This window comes from Hippoglossus stenolepis, chromosome 1 (genome assembly GCF_022539355.2).
Source record: "Hippoglossus stenolepis isolate QCI-W04-F060 chromosome 1, HSTE1.2, whole genome shotgun sequence".
In the NCBI taxonomy this organism is placed as follows: domain Eukaryota; kingdom Metazoa; phylum Chordata; class Actinopteri; order Pleuronectiformes; family Pleuronectidae; genus Hippoglossus; species Hippoglossus stenolepis.
The window spans coordinates 20,257,558-20,275,703 of record NC_061483.1 but is presented as its reverse complement, the minus strand read 5'-3'; the positions used below and the strand labels follow the sequence as shown (position 1 = coordinate 20,275,703).

General features: G+C 42.6%; 1 protein-coding gene across 3 annotated transcripts in view; it reads right to left on the bottom strand.

Moving 5' to 3' along the window:
* Positions 1-17,229, bottom strand: part of tln2a (talin 2a) — a 93,240-nt gene extending 76,011 nt beyond the window's left edge. The window contains exon 1 of one of the 3 annotated variants that reach the window (XM_035163420.2): positions 17,043-17,229. The gene's annotated coding sequence lies outside the window, so the exon portion shown is untranslated. Of the gene's footprint in view, positions 1-16,663; positions 16,932-17,042 lie in introns of those variants that run through there. The other 2 variants (XM_035163449.2, XM_035163430.2) reach the window with 2 other exon arrangements.
* Positions 17,230-18,146: the final 917 nt, after the last annotated feature.

Here is an 18,146-nt window from a genome sequence, read left to right as displayed (position 1 = left end):
TTTTCACTTTCACCTATCGAGAAAAATGATCTAATTCCCTTTCATTAAATCTCTTTTCCCAGTTTTTGAGGGATGGGGGGGCGTTGAGGACATCTGGAGAACAGCTGTTGCTTTGCGTCACATGCGGGTGCACACACGCGCATGCACACACACTACCACACACAGTTAAGGTCAAGGGGTCAGGAGCCCCGTTTCCAGACGGACGTCCCATTTAATCTGGTCAAGGTACGGACAATCTCTGGAAATCAAACACCACGCAGCCACGGTTACACACAAAAATAGGCACAGATGTGCACACAAACAGACACACACACACACACACACACACACACAGCAGACAGAGCCCCTCTCGTCTCTCTTCTATACAAGGCAACTATTCGACCCTCTCATGGGAGGGCAGAGATTCTCAATGATTAGTCCTGCCTTCCACAGAGGGGGTTACACTGCTACTAATTCAATTACACAGACCTTCGTCCCTGTTCGAGCCGACTCCCAGTTCCATGAATGGAATGGGGCAGACAAGCAACAATGTGCTTACGTTTGTGATTTACATGTGGTTCACAGTTTTTTTAGCTTGAGAGTGGGCCCCTGTGTGAGTTTAGGTGTGTGTGTGTGTGTGTGTGTGTGTGTGTGTGTGTGTGTGTGTGTGTGTGTGTGTGTGTGTGTGTGTGTGTGTGTGTGTGTGTGAACACTGTAGACGAATGTGAGACATGATGTAGAGAGTAACAGTAGAGAGATTCTCAGGTTCTCAGACACATGAAGGTGAAAAACACAATTTATTCCAGGAATAGTATTAAATAACAGTGCAGGCGTTTTGTGCAAGTGTTAATTTCTTGGCAACTTCCTCATACCACAAGGTTAGAGACGACTGCCATAGGCTAAACACACCAGGGCTAAAAGACACATTTCAGCAAAAGGAAACACAAATTTGGTTATCAGAAGATTATCTGAGCCGTTCTTTATACATTTACATACCATTTCAAGTGACTGAATTAATCGTCCAAGGAAATAATATTTACAATGTTCCTCTCTTCTGTAGCAGTAAATTAAAAGGACGGCAAGTCAGCCTCACATTCCACATACGGAGCAGCCTCAATAACAACTTTGAGTTAAAATGCATGTTCCTGCTCAACATTTGCCGATGATACATTTTAACAGCAAGCCTTCATGAAAAATTACAGTTTTGGAGAATAGAAATGTACTGATCTTAAATAAAGTCCATCAACTATTCAAAGATTCCACAGCGTAAGTACTTCTCTCAGGACACATCAACAACATTTGGAGGCAGTTGGGACTTTCACCGGCCGGAATTTTCAGCTGAAATGATTTACTTGTTGTGCATTATCACCCATTTCCTCCGAGTTACTCATTAACCAGCAGCTGGCTCCTGGGAGTAATGCCGCCCTGCAGAATTCCCCTCAAACGGCTGACCCGAAAGGCAGGTCATGTCGTCTACCACCATCACAAGAGTGGGAGGAGAGCTGCTTTGATGGAAAAAGGGAGAAACTGGAACCCGTCATCTTGGGAAAGGAGATTTCACAGCAAATGTGGTTTAAACGACACTGAATGCCACCGCATGCAATTGCACATGAATTGCCGTCAAGAGGTTCAAGCCTTTTCTATCTTTATTGTCTTACAAATAAAAATAAAACATAAAATCTATTAAATTGTAATAAGATTTTAATTTAACAACTAATAAGAGGGAGGGTAGAGAACTTGCACATCAGCAACTACAGGCATTTGAATCACCGTGTTCTTCCTCAGGATAAAACCTCAGGACACATTTTCAAATAGCAAAAAACACCAACCCAAATTAAAAACTATATTTTAAAACCCCCACTCATCAGATTACAGTTTTAAATATCACTTCATATCACACACTTATTTCCCCATTTTCCATCATCCATCCTGCGTGAGGTTTCAAGCGAACTGAGGTTCAGAGCTGAACACTCGGGACCTGGTCCAACGTGTCAATCGGGTCCTGCTGGTCGTGGAGATACCAGCTGCCAAGTGGTTGTGGCATAGCAGAGCAGCTTGAATCAAATCCCACTGTCACGCTCCCCGGTAGAGTATGATAGATACTGAGCTCTGGTTACACCGCCTGGTCACTTCGCTTGAAGCCCCGTACACCAATGGGACCAGAGATCTCTACGTGGATGTAAAAGCATATAGTAACGAGAACGGCACTTAGAGCACATAACTCTGCCAAGGCCGAACATCCTACACGTTTGTCTAGTTCTTATAGAATTAACATAAAAGAAAAAAGGAAGGGATGATAAATTATTTGTCTGTCATATACAAATAATTTATAGTTAAAAATAATGACCATACCCTGCAACTTGTTTGAGAATCTTGCTGTTTGCCCAAAAGCTCTCAAATCTCATTGTCTTATCAAGTTGACATCTTCGTCTGCATCTTCTATGTGAATGGCTCCTCTTTCTCATCCTGAGATATTTGCATTCTTCCAGTTTTTGCATGTGTAGAAATTAGGGCTGGATACATAATTGAAGTAAAGCTGTTTTTTGGAAGTAGAACTACTCTTGCTTTATGAAGAGAAACGGCACCATAGAAACGCGATTGTCACATAAGTTCCCATTTGATTAAAACCTCAGACAAACGAGAAAAATATTTTCCTATATACTATTTGACACATATGGGCTGCCAATGTGCTCACTCCTCAAAGTATCCGAACAAATGGCCCATAAAAAATGCACTGGCAGCCTCGGAAGTGAGTACATCATTTACAAGACACAATAAATCATCAAAGCCCAGTTTAAAAGGCAGCGTCTCAGTCTGGCAGTCCAGCAGATTAGGACAGACCGGGCCTCTTCATGAGCTACTGACCTAATCTTCTTTTGCATCTCAGCCGTGGAGATATGAGAGTCCTCTAATCCGCTCATTGGGTGAACAGCTGCGAGGAGACATTTAACTGTCTGCCACTGTAGCCGCGGCCGCTCCGGCCTTCAAAACCCAATTTAGTCAACAGCTATATGGATTGACATACATTTTTATTAGGATAAGGACTGCTCTGCAATCCCTTATCTTTTCCATTAGCTGCTGCATTCAAGGTTTTTTTTAAATGGATGAGTGCCTCTCTCCGTGTGACACTTTTTTCCCAAAGCCCTTTTGGAAAAGTTCACTGCAATTCCAGGGCGAGTTGACGTGATAACAATTCCAGGCAGGTTAAGACAACCGGCAGGCAGGAGAACCAATTAAAAAGCAGGCTGGTGGCAGGGCACAGGCACTACATGAGAGGAAAAACATGACATGGGAGGTACACTGCTTTACAGGGCTGTGGCCGCCTATTGTGGATGAACAATCCACCGACTCCAAGCCCAGTTTTGCCATGCTGACTCCAAAGTGAAAGTCTGCCTGCCCCCCTTTGCTTGTCAGTTCTATTGTTGGGAGCAGACAGGAGCCACTCCCAATTCACCTAATACACATTAAACACTCTGCATTGTTTGCAGAGTCTGGTGGCAAGGGCAGGCACACAACAGTGCAAGCATGAACACTGACTTTTTGCCTTTAGTATCCAATCCTGTGAAGACAGACAGATGACTTGAAATGCACCGTGGTTCCATCTAATTTGAATAGCAAATAGTGACTTTGCATCTAAAGAAAGAGCAAAAGAGCAGCTCCACAATGAGAGTCAGCAGAGCACCCGCTGGGCACCACTGACAGTCTGCAGAATTGTTGCTTCAGCTGTGTAATGCATGTTTTAACATTCATATTCAAGAAATCCCTGTATAGAAGTCTTATATTTCTTTAAGAGAATATATATTCGCCATTGCAGGACTGCTTGGCACCTCTTTTCCAGAATAAAACATGAATAAAATAATTCTGGTTCAAATCTGACCTAACACAGTTTCTATTTGTGGAAAATCCCACCTGAAATCAGCCATGTTTCTGTGTCAACTTTTTTAACCTGCAAAATGCAAAGGCATTATCTGATTAGATTAATAATCTAATGTAAGTATAACAGAGATAAACAGATGGCACAAAATGTAGGTTACAGCATTTACTCTATTTACAGTGTGGAGGAGTAAAGTGAAAAATCCTTTTCAGACTGATTTCCCTTCATAAGTCGCTGTAGTAAACAATTTGAACTATTTCAGGCCAACAATTTCTCATGATGTGTCCTTTCAGAAACAGTTATATGAAGGTGACCAATTGTCAGTTATGGCAAATCATGCACGAGGAGTCAATTGTTTCAGATAACAAGACAAACGTAATGGAAGAAAAAAAAAATCTAAATGTCACACAGACAGTCAGTGTGAATATTCTGTCCATCAAAACGCCTCCCTTCCTCCATTTACCCGATGTGGGCTGCTGATTTACAGCCTGACCAAGGCAACCTGTGTCATCTCATCCCTGTGACTGGGTTGCAGCCGAGGTGTTGACACGCTGGCTATCTGCTGGGGTTGAGGAGGGAAAGGGTGGGGTGGTGAAATAGAGATAGGGGTGACAGAAATGAAGAGATGGATAGATTTGAGTGGCAGAAAATTTGACAGATAAAGAGGGAACACTGTTGGTGGATGGGAGTTGAGTAGGATATTTGTTTGAGGGGGGGTGCTACTGTTTCCTGCTGGGTCAGCAGACTGGGACTGATTCCAAAACAGCTTATTTTTCAGCAGGAATACCATGACCGCACCAGAGACAGGGACAGGAGGGAGGGAGGAGACGAGGGATACAAATTTAATGCAATGGTAGCTTTACTACGGTACCAATTGTCCAAATGCATCCTAAATACAATTTCTAGAGTGCTGTGCTCCGTGCTTACACTACTAATAGCTTATAGGTGTAATTCTTAAAATGTGAAACTATTCATTTAACATGTGCATGTCCACCAAGACCAACATTGTGAATTCAGAATTCAGAATAATAATAATAATTCAAGCAAGGCAAGCCATATATTTTGTTACACCTTACACTTATGTGTCACTTGACTGTTTTGGACCAATCACAAACATGTGATCATTGCTGCAGTCAAAGTTAGACTAGTTTAATTAGCCTTCAGAGACCTCCCCCCTCCTCCCAGCACATTCAAGTCAGCAGAGTGGAAACCCTGAGGATTTGGAGAATCTTTACACCCTTACCACTTACGCATTAACACTAGACCATAAGTGCAGCGTGCCAAGTAGCACCTCTTCGTCCACTCTCATTAAGTAACAGAAAAACAAGTGTATGTGTGGGCTTTATTTGAACACAGCCTATCTTAATAAAGCATTGAGGGGTAGAGGAAAGTTGTGGAATGCGTGGCAGTCCAAACAGCACAGGAATGCCAGGTTGCATGTGAGCGCTCACCTGTTCCCACAGCTGCATGAAAGTAAAAGGCTTGGCAGCACAGTTAACAAAAAGCCAATCAAGGAACAAGCTTCACTTAGCATCAGAGGAAAAAAGATGAAAAACAAAAATCCCATTTCCCATTTGCCACTTGTAACTGGCATTTAAATCCCCCATTCTCTCCAAGCAGCGCATGTTGCCAATTTGAAAAAAGGCACAGAGTTTCTGCAAGAGCATTCACCAAAGACTAGGCAGCAACAAATTTCCCACCTGCCGTTTGCCTACCCGCCTTACAAAACACAGATAGTCTAGTAGCTAATTGAGAGGGTGTCTGACTAACACTATAACTAACAAACTTGGAACTCAGTCTTCAAAGGAGAGACATCATTCAATCGTGTTGTCAAGGAGGCAAAGGGGTGGGTGGGTGGGGATGCCCCCCCTCAAGTAATTTCCCTAAGGGTGTTCTCTGCACAGGGGAGATAAGTAACCCAACTGAGGACAAGGCTGGCATTCTACCCTGAGTCCAAAAGACAAAACGCCCGAGTCCATCTGAAGCGAGGAATCTGACAATGCGGCAGTTGTGTCTTTGCCAGCTGGAGAACAAGCTCCCCATAGACATGCTGGTATGAAACATGGTGCACACCAACTTTAAAACTCAAAAGGATTAATATAAACAATCTGATTTTAAATTGGCAACTCAGAAGTTACTGACTTACGTATTCAAACTAGGATCAGAAGTCATTTGCAACCGTTTGCAGAAATCTGCCTCAGAAAATAAGCATACGGCACTTATGAAGCATCAAATCCTGTCTTTAATCCTACACAAAGAACTACACCAGCAAGTGGAAGGTTAGGCCTTGTTCAACAGCATGCAGTTCATGTAGAGTGCATTCAATGAACAATCTAATGGTGATTATACAAAGCTGACAACAAAATTTGAGCATTGCAACTCTTGACTTAGCACAACCTCCACCACTGGCTTCCACTACCCAAACGATAATGATACTACCAATAAACATGAGTCTTGTTAATGTGTAAATATAATGCGACATATGGTTGCATATAAATGTTGAGACCGTAGACCGATTTAGGCCCATGGAGAAAAGAGCTATTTCGAAATATGATGTCTTAACCATCTTCACATCGGAGACCCAGGGACTTAAAAATGAATACTGCTTACAAATACAGATTAAGATTTTTACTGCAAGATAAAGAATTACTCAAATACCACCTTTAAGAAGTGAACAACAATTTATAGGAAGCAACTGCAAAAAAACAGCAACAACAACCCTCAACACTATACCACTGTGTGACAAGGTTATAATGTCATCTTGGGTCAGGGCAGCGCATAATACTAAAATGTTCCTTTGATTGGGCCTTGTTTGGACGTGAGCATACGACAGACAGGACACGCCTACCAAACTGTGAGTTGAGCTCACAGAAGAGCCATCTGCAGCAGGTGGATGGCCGCTCTCCAACAATCCTCCACTCCTCATAACTCGACTGACAACGTCCACCACACAAAGTCATTGGAAGGCAGCTAATGTGACCACTGTATCCTTGTGGCGAGCTGCATTAGCAAGCCTTGCCCATAGCACGGCACACGAATAAAGGGCTATTTTCAACCACTTGATTAACACTAAGCTTTCCACATGTAATGCAAGCCAGCTGCCCGGCTCATAGCGTCGCCATAAAAAAAAAACCGGAGCAGTGTTTACAGCTCTACATAGCAGAGTACACTCTGTTTGAGTGGTCTTCAGTCTTCTTCTTGCTGTCCCCATTTCTAGAGAGGCCTGGCAGCACTCCCATGAACTCTCCCTTAACTAATAAACAAAGAATGGTTTCCCTTATATAGCTCTATTCAATCTGCAACCTCCACTAGCAATATCACAGGCCTGCAGAGAGGTGGGGGTGCGAGCGAGTTTGTTCCAGACAGAAAGGTTTGGGCCAAGGGCAAGGAGCTCTGACAGTACGATTGTGTAACAGTCATACATTAATGGCCACTTACAGTTCTATTTCTGGTGCCATCCAACTGCAGAATTTTGCAGTGTCAGGTAGGATGTGTTTGAGAGGGCAGCAAAGTGAGACACATCCAACACAAAACCATCTGAAAATAGACAAAGCGTCACACAGGAAACAGACTAAACACATTTTTTGTCATGTTTCAGCAAATTTGAACACAGTTGAAGCTGTTCACAAATACAGAATTAATGGACTTAAACGACCAGTGAATAAAAACTTTTCTTTACCCTGAATTGAAAAAAAGAGATTGAGGGAGCACCATCTTTTCCTAATGGCAACCCACCCTCACAATTATGGATAAACAATACTAGCTCTGTTGCCTTTCAGTTTTTGTTGAGAACGTGGAACCTACTTTTTATACTATAGGGCAGATTGGGGAATATCCCCTGTACGTTTGAAGGTCTTCTGCACAAATTAAGTTCCCAACTACCAGGAGATGTTAGCAGTGTTGCAAGAGAGACTTGTTGTCAGATCTAAGAGACACAGGGGCTGTGTGCAAGTTCCTCAAAACCGTCCAGGCAGTCAGAATCACTCCATTTTAGTCGGAGAAACATCTATGAAACAAGATATTATACTTCCTAATAATATTGCCATAAAGTAGCATGTACATGCTGAATAGTACTTGTCCCAGGATGGATCCCTGATGGACCCCATAGGTAGGAGATAAGAAGATGAGGAAAACTGACCTAAAGCCACAGAGAATGCCCTTTCTTAGAGCAAGAATTTAAACAAATTTAGTGCTGCACGCTTGATACTAATCCTGTATCCTAAGTTATTATTTTTGAGCAGAGACTGGACAAGTGCTTGTTTAAAAGATGCAGGAACAGCAACAGAGGCTGGGCAAGAGTTAAGAAGACGAGGGACAATTATATAAAACATATCTTTTACAGTAAGGGTGGGCACTAAATCATGAGAGGAGGTTGTAGGTTTCATATAGATTCCTGTGTGTCTCAATCAAGACGAGGTATCTGGCTGCAATTGAGGTAGATCATTTTTCCATCCCCGCTCAGCTTTCTGACTGGCCTGCCTGACAGAACAGATTGAATCGTCTAACCCCTGATGGGATTTAAGTTTGGGGTGTCTACATCCCCGGATAGCTGAGCAGTAAGAGAGAACAGAAAAGATGATTTTCAATTATATGATAATCTGATTTGCAGTAAGAGAATCTGAGTAACAGGAATAATAAACAGGGGTTCTGGTAGTACAAAAACAGAAGGTGTCATTTAAGACAAGAGGCATGTAAACACTTAATATATGGTTAGCCTTATTTACTACAACATGTATGAGAACGTTCACCATGGGTTTACTTGGACAACATTTGTAAATATCCTAGTGTCAAATAATACAAACAATATATGTTCTGGATAATTACAATTGTCAAACAGTATCACAGGAGATTTGTGAGACGACCGAGTCTGCTCCCTGAATTCTCAGGGTTATAATCAATCTTGATCCAATCAAACAGACTGCCTAGTGAAACATGGAGTTGGAAGACAATAAAATAGGTGTAATATTTAAAGCCTGACATTAAATAGAATATTCATTTTGGGATTTACATGTGTTCCAGTATTAATTGTGAAATAAAGCTTTAGTTTCGTAATATTACTAAATGGATGAGAGCTCAACAGGCTGCACATGTAGCAGTGGCAGCAGTCAGAAGTATCACAGTTCCGTCATCCTGTATCAAGATACAAGATCGTGGACGTCTCCGTCTCAGTTTCAGAGTCGTTACACCTCCAGCCAAATACTCAACCCACATTTCATAATGGCAACGGGAGAACAAAATACTGCCAAATCTTTCCGGAAAGTCATCCTTCAAGACTACATGATGTGATGTAACTTCTACCCTTCAACCAAATTTGTTCAACAGCCTCACACCCCACACTGGGAAAATTTCAGCTCCTCTACCAGCAGGGTGGCTTTACACCGGGGGGTTACTCCCCAAGTTAGCTGCCGAACATTTGTAGCAAGAATTTATCCTTATGGGAAAACCAAGAATAGCTGTCCCGGACGGCCGAGGGGGAGCAAAGGGGTGGGATACATTTCCAGCTCTCCTCAGAGCGTCCCCTCACTCAGCCCTGCTCAACGAAGCTCCGAGCTGCTCCGCACTCACTTCCTGGGGAATTCCAATGCGGGATTATTTTCACAAACCACAACGTCACAGGGACAGAAATACTTTGATGAGTGATACAAATGTTGAAATTTGTCAACAAACAACAAACATGTTTAAGTAATGAGGACACCATCTGCTCATGACTTCAGGAATAGATGTTGTTATAGTCTAAAGGATCTTCAAAGTGACAGAGGAAACCCAGATGCTCTAATCTTTAAAAGACAAGGGCAGGGCAAAAGATTTCATTGGCTGAACCATTGAATCCGTGTGCACTCATTAGTTGCAGATTCAATTGACACTTCTCAAACAAATCCCATGCCTGTTTTTTTCCTCCTGTCACATTGTGATCAATAGCCGCTGTATGACATATTACACATTGAGATCTTAAGATCGTTTTCTTTTGTAGCACGTGAGAGCAATAGTTATATGCATGTAAACAAACTTTGGATAAGATTCCACAAATAACCACACATGGCATTTAGCAGTTAATTGAATGAGTCCAAAATAAATGACTTTCCATACGACCACTTGTAGAGGAGAGAGTGTTACGCGTTTCACTTTCTGTCTACAGACCCTCTAATTCTGTCTGGCGAAGCAAAGCAGCAATCTCTATTTAATAGGCATGCTCCTTTAACCTTTAGGCATTTACTGCATTTCCTGGTTTCTTTGGCAAGATCAAACAACCCCCCCCCCCCCAGAACAAGGAAGAGGGGGTAAGATGGAAAATTAATTTTACTGCCCAAAAGACATATAAGCTAAGTGTTCTGAGAGAAATGCAAAAATTACAGGGTGTCATGTAGTAACATGGTTCAAGAGGGTCTACACGCTGTACAGTGTGCTTATGAATTGGGAGCAGCAGACGCCCGATTAGGTTACATTTCTGCCCTGGTGACTTAAGAGGCATGAGTCTCGAGGTGGCGGCCATGGCAGTAGGGATTTCTGCCAGAGATGCAGTCCAGTAATAGCTGAAGAGCTCAGCTGTAACCTGAAACGTCTTTCGGAGCAGATACTCTTTCAGCCCGGGGCCGAATATGATGGTACACTTCGGCCAAATCCCCTTGAATTTACAGTGGCTTTGGCCAAAACAACTAGTGATCAGTGTTAGATAGTTTGATAGTTTGATTTCTCTATTTATATATATATATATATATATATATAAACAGTACGTTTTGACAGTGGCGCCACGAGAAAATACGGTTTCATTATCGCAAAACATACGAATGCGACATTAAAATAAGAGTAAAGTCAGTGACGATGAACTGGATATAAGTACTTAAATTACCAGAATAAAAATGGTAATGGCAGTTATATAATCATGAACAGCAATTTTAACTAGTGTTTGCTTATTTATAGCCAAAAAGCTGTAACATATCCTATGACGAGCAGGAGGCTAATAAAGAAGCCACTTAACATTCACAAATAGCTGGTTTTTCATTACCAAGTGACAGACTTTAACAGGAGCCCTCCACTTGATTTCACCACAGGGAACTTTAAAATTTAATGTCATATTTAACTCTAAATTATGTTCTTAAGTTAACGATCTTATGAATACTGTTACACACACTGCAATCTCAATCCCAGTGTCCTGTTTAAGCATGTCTGTATTAATAATATGTAAAAACTATTAATGGATCTAAATCAATAAATAATCTGTGGACATAAAAAATATCCATAAGACCTTCATTTTTTGCATTTAGTGTATTCCCCTGGGATAACAGTTCAAATGAACAATTATATTCAAAACGCCTATTAAGAGGTAGGCAGCATGAGTTTCCATCCCCTGTCACTATGACAACCATACTGGATACTGCTGCTCCAGACTGATCAGCATGACCGAAATAATTTTTGGGATTTTTAAACCTGACTGAGGTCCACTGACTTACATCACACATGCGAAGGCTGCTGCGGGGAAACACTTGCTCAGACAGGCTGCTCATACTTCATGTTTAATTGTAGACAGAAAAAAAGTTTAAATCACAACAATCCAGACAGAGTATTTCAAATCAATCAATCAGCAACAGCTATGAGTGTAGAACTAGTTACTTAAGGGCCACCAGTGTATTGGCTTTTATTAAATGCTGTGTACGTTGCATGGTGGACTGAGTGGGATGCAGGCAACCCAGAGCTCAGTGGGAGGTGGGAAAACGCAGAAAGTAGAAGGGAGTTGCACAGAAGCCTCTGCTGCATCCGCCCAGTAATGACTAAGCATCCAAAACTCACACATTGTTGTAGCTAAATCCAACTACTTTCATAATGATGAGTCCCCACTGAACAGAGAGATTCTCTTCAGGGAATACAAAATGATGTATACATGTATTATAGCAGAGGATTTACACTGTGCTAACAGCAACAAAGTTGCCGCTTCTGTCGTCATCTCAAAGTGCATTATTGGTAATGTAGTCATTTTAATGCAACATAAAACATCTGGCCTCTGAATTATTTCCTCTACTTACATCAAAAATCAAATAATAACTTGAAATGTACAGCCTTATTTGAACTCAATATATCTCACATTAACTTATTAACAACCGCTACAACAATCAAATCACAGTCGTCACAACACACGTCCAACATTACCACTTCAACTTTGTTCACTTGCTTCAATGCAGATTGACCAGAGGGACAGAATCTTTTTCTAAACTTGAAAATCAATATCTTGATTTTCATACTGAATGTGCTGCCCATGCTTCATTTAAAATTTGAGCTTAATAAAACTGTGACACTTAAATATTGTGTGAGCCGACTACATGTTGCTCACTACAGAGAGACCCTTTTAAAATGAGATTGTGGCAAGAACAAAGAACAGTGTAAAGTGATTCAATGTGTTTTCTGTCTGATAGCGTCTGAAACCAAGCAAGCACTGACTGCACACACACACACACACACACACACACACACACACACACACACACATAAGAAAGACCCCCGCACAGGGGCCCTCTGTTTCTCACAGGAAGACCTGCTAGGAATCGTGAGATTTAACTCTTATGTTTAAAAAGGTACCCATGCCTTGGCTTAGTCACAACAAAGTGTGAAATTCTGTGATATTGTTAACTTGAACTAGGCCAGACATTCCTCCACCTCCATTCATACCTCCACCCCCCTCACACTGCAGGACTCTCCGCACTGAGCACATCACGACACCTCCAGAACAGTCCCAAAATGTGCGTCGGCAATCTGGAAGGTATTAATATGCACAAACTGAAGAAACACCTTTGGTTAACATAGCAAAAGCAAGTGTGCATTAATAAAAGATCAAAGATAAATGGTGTATGCGTCCATAGTGTGAAATGAACTCGAGGGATTAGAGGGTGGAAACGACGGACTCCACCACCACAAAGATACTTGCAGAAAGTAAATATACTGAATGTATGTTGCAGTAACCCAAAGATGGGGTTTACTTTCATGAAAATTGTAGGGATTATAAACAAGCGTTTGTTTTAAAATGATTCCGTCTGATTCCGATGAATCCACTATGTGAGGGATAATTTTGTCAGTCCATCACTAAGGTTGAGGAAAGTGTGTGTGTGTGTGTGTGTGTGTGTGTGTGTGTGTGTGTGTGTGTGTGTGTGTGTGTGTGTGTGTGTGTGTGTGTTTGTGTTGCATGAACAATATGAAACATCAGCCTCTAGGGGTCTCTTCATACAGTGGATGGAAAAAACAGCCGACTGGCTAACTAGCTAGCAGTGTTAAGCGGATATGGCGGAAATTGGGCGACCAGTATGAAACGTTCCTTTACCTTGAATAAAACTGGGGATTTCTCTGAGACATTTTGGATAATGCAAGTACACAAGTCAACAATATCATAACATATGTCCAGTTGTTTTTTTTTTAAATGAAGAATTCTTACATATCACATTTAGAATTAAAAGCAATGCTGAATTACATCTTAAGCCCTGTATGGCATACATAAGCTTAATTTATGTGAAGACATGTTTGCTTATTCAGAGGACCCATCGTGTCAACATAAGGTTGGAGTCAGAGATCACAGAGGAAAACAGAGGAGTCCCCTAAGTCCCCTAAAAAGTCCCACAAACAAGGGGCTGGAAAGCTTCCAAATATGAAATCTACAAATAATGGCAACCATGGATGAATCTGTTCACGCTTTCATCATTAAAGTTTTATCTTAATTTCCATCAGGTCCAATGTGACATGATTAACAAACTGTTGATGCTTTAATGAGGTCACGAGTCTGCTGAGACCTTCCCTGAAAAGTAATCTTGCAAGTAAAGCTGTTCTCCACAGCCACATAGGACCATTATCCCTCCAATAAACAAAAACTACAGCAAGTATTTTGCCAGTTTTGGCAACGAAACACTGACGCCTAGTTACCAACACAGCAACAACTTCCAAACTCTTGTTTCAGACTCTGAGATCCATAAAAAAAAAAAAAAGGAATGACCAACTGGGAGCTGCACTGAGAAACATGAAGAGAAGACCAGGATCCTTCACCAAGCTGTTGCTGCATTAACAACAGGTTCTTCCTATTTCAGAGCAACTGTGGAACAAGTGTGAAGGGATTCTGACAGACAGATATTCCGCTAATAATCTGACTACGTCTTTCACATACAGTAACGTGTGAGTCACTTTATGTGATAGACATACTGTATGTAGAGCAATAACTGCCGCCGAGCTGGACGTGACAACAAACCATTGGCTCCCTTCCACCCGTCCAGTGCATTAACATTGTACCTCTGGTGATTAAATTGTCATTATGGGCTGCTCATTACTTCCTCTCTGTGCTCACAAGTGACAGCAGAGGCCTATTTCCATGCCGTGAAAGAGACAGATCAATAAATCAGTGATGAATCTACCACCGGAAGAGATCGGCCATGAAGGTCTTTACGAGCCAGACGCACGTGACCATCGAGGGTTAGTCCCTTCAGGCCTTTCAGAGCAACATGACCATCACAGTATCGGTTCATTATTCTCTGTGGGATGTGTGTATAAATAATGTGGTCTCAACATGTGTAGAATCCATCGCTTCTCCTTGCAGCGCTAAATAACTGAGCAGCTGCAAAATAAAAGAGAGAATGTGTTGATCATTCTGCTTTGAGAAGATTAGTCACAAACTGCTAATGAAAGTATCATCATACTGAAGGTCAGTGCAGCCGCTAATATGATGAGGAGAAAAAAAGCATTTGATTGCCAGTTTTATGTCAGGGAAACACCAGATAAGAGTTTGGTCAGTTTAACAAATGACGTGCCTCCGCCGGTGGCAGGGCTGCATACCAAGCAGCAGGAGCGGTGAGCAGATAGCAACACTTTAACTATGTGGCCTGAGAAAATGACATTTTCACAGAGATGAAGCAGAAGTGTCACTGATCAGCACAGGAGAACAAGAGGCAGCTTCATTAGACGAAGAAGAGCTGCCATTTTGAAAGGACAGATCTCGACAAAGGGCAACTTAAAGAAACGATGACATTCTCCTCGCTGCTGCAATTTTCTCCACACCTTTACCAACTATAGATTTTTTGTGGGGGAGAGATAAAGAAATATTTAATAACTGCCGAGCGCCCCGGCAAGAAATGCCACCGTCTGCCACATGGATCTTAATATACAGGAGTGATGTGAGACACACCTAAAGGGATGTGTAACAATCAGAGCGCTCGCTCCTGAGGCATCGCACACAAACACACACACACACGAGGATCCTGCAGCCTGTAAGGTCATGTGTCTTTTTTCTGTCAAGCCTAGGTCTAGGCAGCTGGAGGGCGAAGTGTGTGTGTGAGTGAGAGAGAGAGAGAGAGAAAGAGGGGGCTTCGGGGGCGTTTTACTTCTTCTCATAGAGAAAAGTGCTGCACATAGATGCACTGTATGAATGTAAAACTGTTGAGTGGTCATCGAGACTAGAAAAGCTCAATATAAATACAGACCGTTTTACTTTTGCTCATTAAACTGCCAAAGAAACTTCCTTGCATATCAAACATTTCTTGCCCGGTGTCCCCATCTCATATGACCTGTCATGTCTGCCTCCCAACCAGATATCTCTCTCACACACACACACACACACACACACACACACACACACACACACACACACACACACACACACACACACACACACACACACACACACACACACACACACACACGACACACCCATTTCCTCTGGAGAAGGTCCCTAAAGAGGTCAAGTTATTGAGGACACTCATTGGCATAATGCAAAGCCTAACCATAATCCAAACCTAACTCTAACCAATATGAACCTACTAATTCACCTACCTCTTTTTTTCTTTCCACATTCTAACCCCCTATCCTGTCCCCTAACCTAGGGGCTTTTCACATAACAGAGGGGCATATATATATATATAAATAAATCTGTGCCTACTCAACACATGAGTCTGTTTAAATGTATCAACCCCCAAATTTAACCCCAAAACCCCATAAAAATGTGAGGACCTGCAAAAATGTTCTCACTCTATAAGGTATGTGCTGAAATGTCACTGTAATTTACTGGCTACTGACTGATCCGCGCGCGCACACACACACACACACACACACACACACACACACACACACAGAGTGTATTCATCCCTGTGCACAAACTTGGCACGTGATTAATCAAGTGATGTGAGGACACGGTTGATGAACAATAATAAACAGAGGAGACATGTGATCGGTATAAACTGTGCAGAGTACCACAGCCTCCACGGTCTCTCTGTGAAGGGGTGTGGCAGCGGTGTCGATCCAGGCAGCCATCCTCAGCTCATACAACGTGCTGTACAGCCTATAGCCCGGTGCCGCAGTGTACCCGTGCATTATTGTCTGTATCATGTCCCACTGTCTCGTGATCAGCACGGTGGCAGAAAGGCAACCACATGCACAACACGCTGGGAATAAACGCCCACGGCTGCAAACATAGGTCCCCCCCCCTGCAAGCTGTGTAATGACTGCCAGTGTGGTGGAGCAGCAGCAGCAATGTGGGCATTTACACCGCTTCTCGCGCACAGCGGCCACGCATTGCACATTTGCCTGTGCGCTTTTCAGACATGGCTGCGCGTGAAATCAGCCAGAAAAAAAGAAAAGTTGCAAACAATCGCCTGTGGCAGCTTGATGGTAAGTTAACATGGCGGAGTGTGATCTCCTCTCCGGCCGGTGCAGTGTAACTTGGGTTAGCAGCCCCCCCACTGCCCTGCATGTGTGAACTCTGTCTGCACACCCACCCACCACACCGAGCCTCCACGCGCTGCCTCGATCCTGCGGGTTCGAATTGTTTAAGAGAAAAAGACCCTCTTTACGCACCGGGTGAGCTCCTGCTGCTGCAGCCCCGTGCTCTGTACAGTCCACCCCCGAACCGAACCGAGCCGACGCCACCGGGGAAGTCCACACGATCACAGGCTCCACAAGTTTGGTTGATTGAAACGAGCGGAACACAACTTAAGGCAGCGATTCATTCAAAGAGAAGAAGGCGAGCGGAGGAGCGAAGACGCAGAGAGAGAGAGAGAGAGCGGCTCCCATCCAGCAGCACGCAGGGCTATCTCTCTCTGTCTCTCCCTCTCTCTCCTACACACAGACACACCGTGCAGTTTCATTCTAAAGCGAGAGGAAGGTCAGACACACAGATCTGTGTGTGTGTGTGTGTGTGCAGCACAATACACAGATTAGCGGGTTGTGCACCTACCTTCAGATCAGGTCCTGTGCTGGAGCATTTCACGCAGGTCCGCCCGGAGAAGATGCACATGAGCCGACACACAGAGCCGCTGCTCGGCAGGAAAATATCCTCCTCCGCGATCAGGCAAATATCCGAGGGGCCGGACAGTGTGTGTATGTGTGTGTGTGTGTCTGTGTGTGAGTGAGTGAGTGTGTGAATGAGGAGGGGGAATAATCCTACGGTGGGAAAGAGGAAATGCGTCATTATTAATGGACCACATGCTTTGTAGTCCATTTACTCGTCTCCATGTCAACAGGGACTACAAATAATGGATAGATTAGAATTTGTTATACTTCAAACAAATCACCTAACATGAGACATTCTCAGCATATTTCATTTTGTTAATTGGCAAGAGAGGATACCCTTGTTAAATGTGGATGATCAGTAAAGGTCCCAGAGCAATATAATAAAATAACTAGAATGGCTATGACATATGTCCACTAAGGTCCAACACTCCCCTTACGATACCACATTTAAATTCACTAGATCAGAATATGTATTGATTTGCACCAAATCGCACAGGCTCATAAATATCAGTCCCTTAACATGTCAGATTTTTTTCATCAAGATCCATGAATTGTTCTCTGAGAAATCAACGAAAATGTTGAAAGATCTATCTCATAATGTTTAAGAAAAGTAAAATAAAAAAAGTCCTGAATCTGTTCCAAAATGTTATGGATTCTTTCTCGACCCAAACAGCATCCTTCCACTAAATGTTGTGGTAATCTGACCTGTAGTCTTTGTGTTATCCGGCTGACTAACAGACAGACAGACAATCATAGACAAAAGCATAAGAAAGAAGAGAGTGAATGAAGTAGAGAATAAGAGAGAATGAAAGGCATCCAAACACCTGCCTATACATTTGAGATGAAATTTAGAAACTCTGCCAGTGCACAAAAGGATTGTGCAAGTAGCATAGAACCTCCGTAAAGATGCAGAGGAGATTCATCCTGACAATTTTTAGGAGATACATAGAAACACTGTTGTCTGGTTGAATTAAAATTTGTGTCCGATATGGTTTTCTCCACTTCTGGGGAAATCTTAAAATTACATCCTTTCCTTCTCCATCGTTGA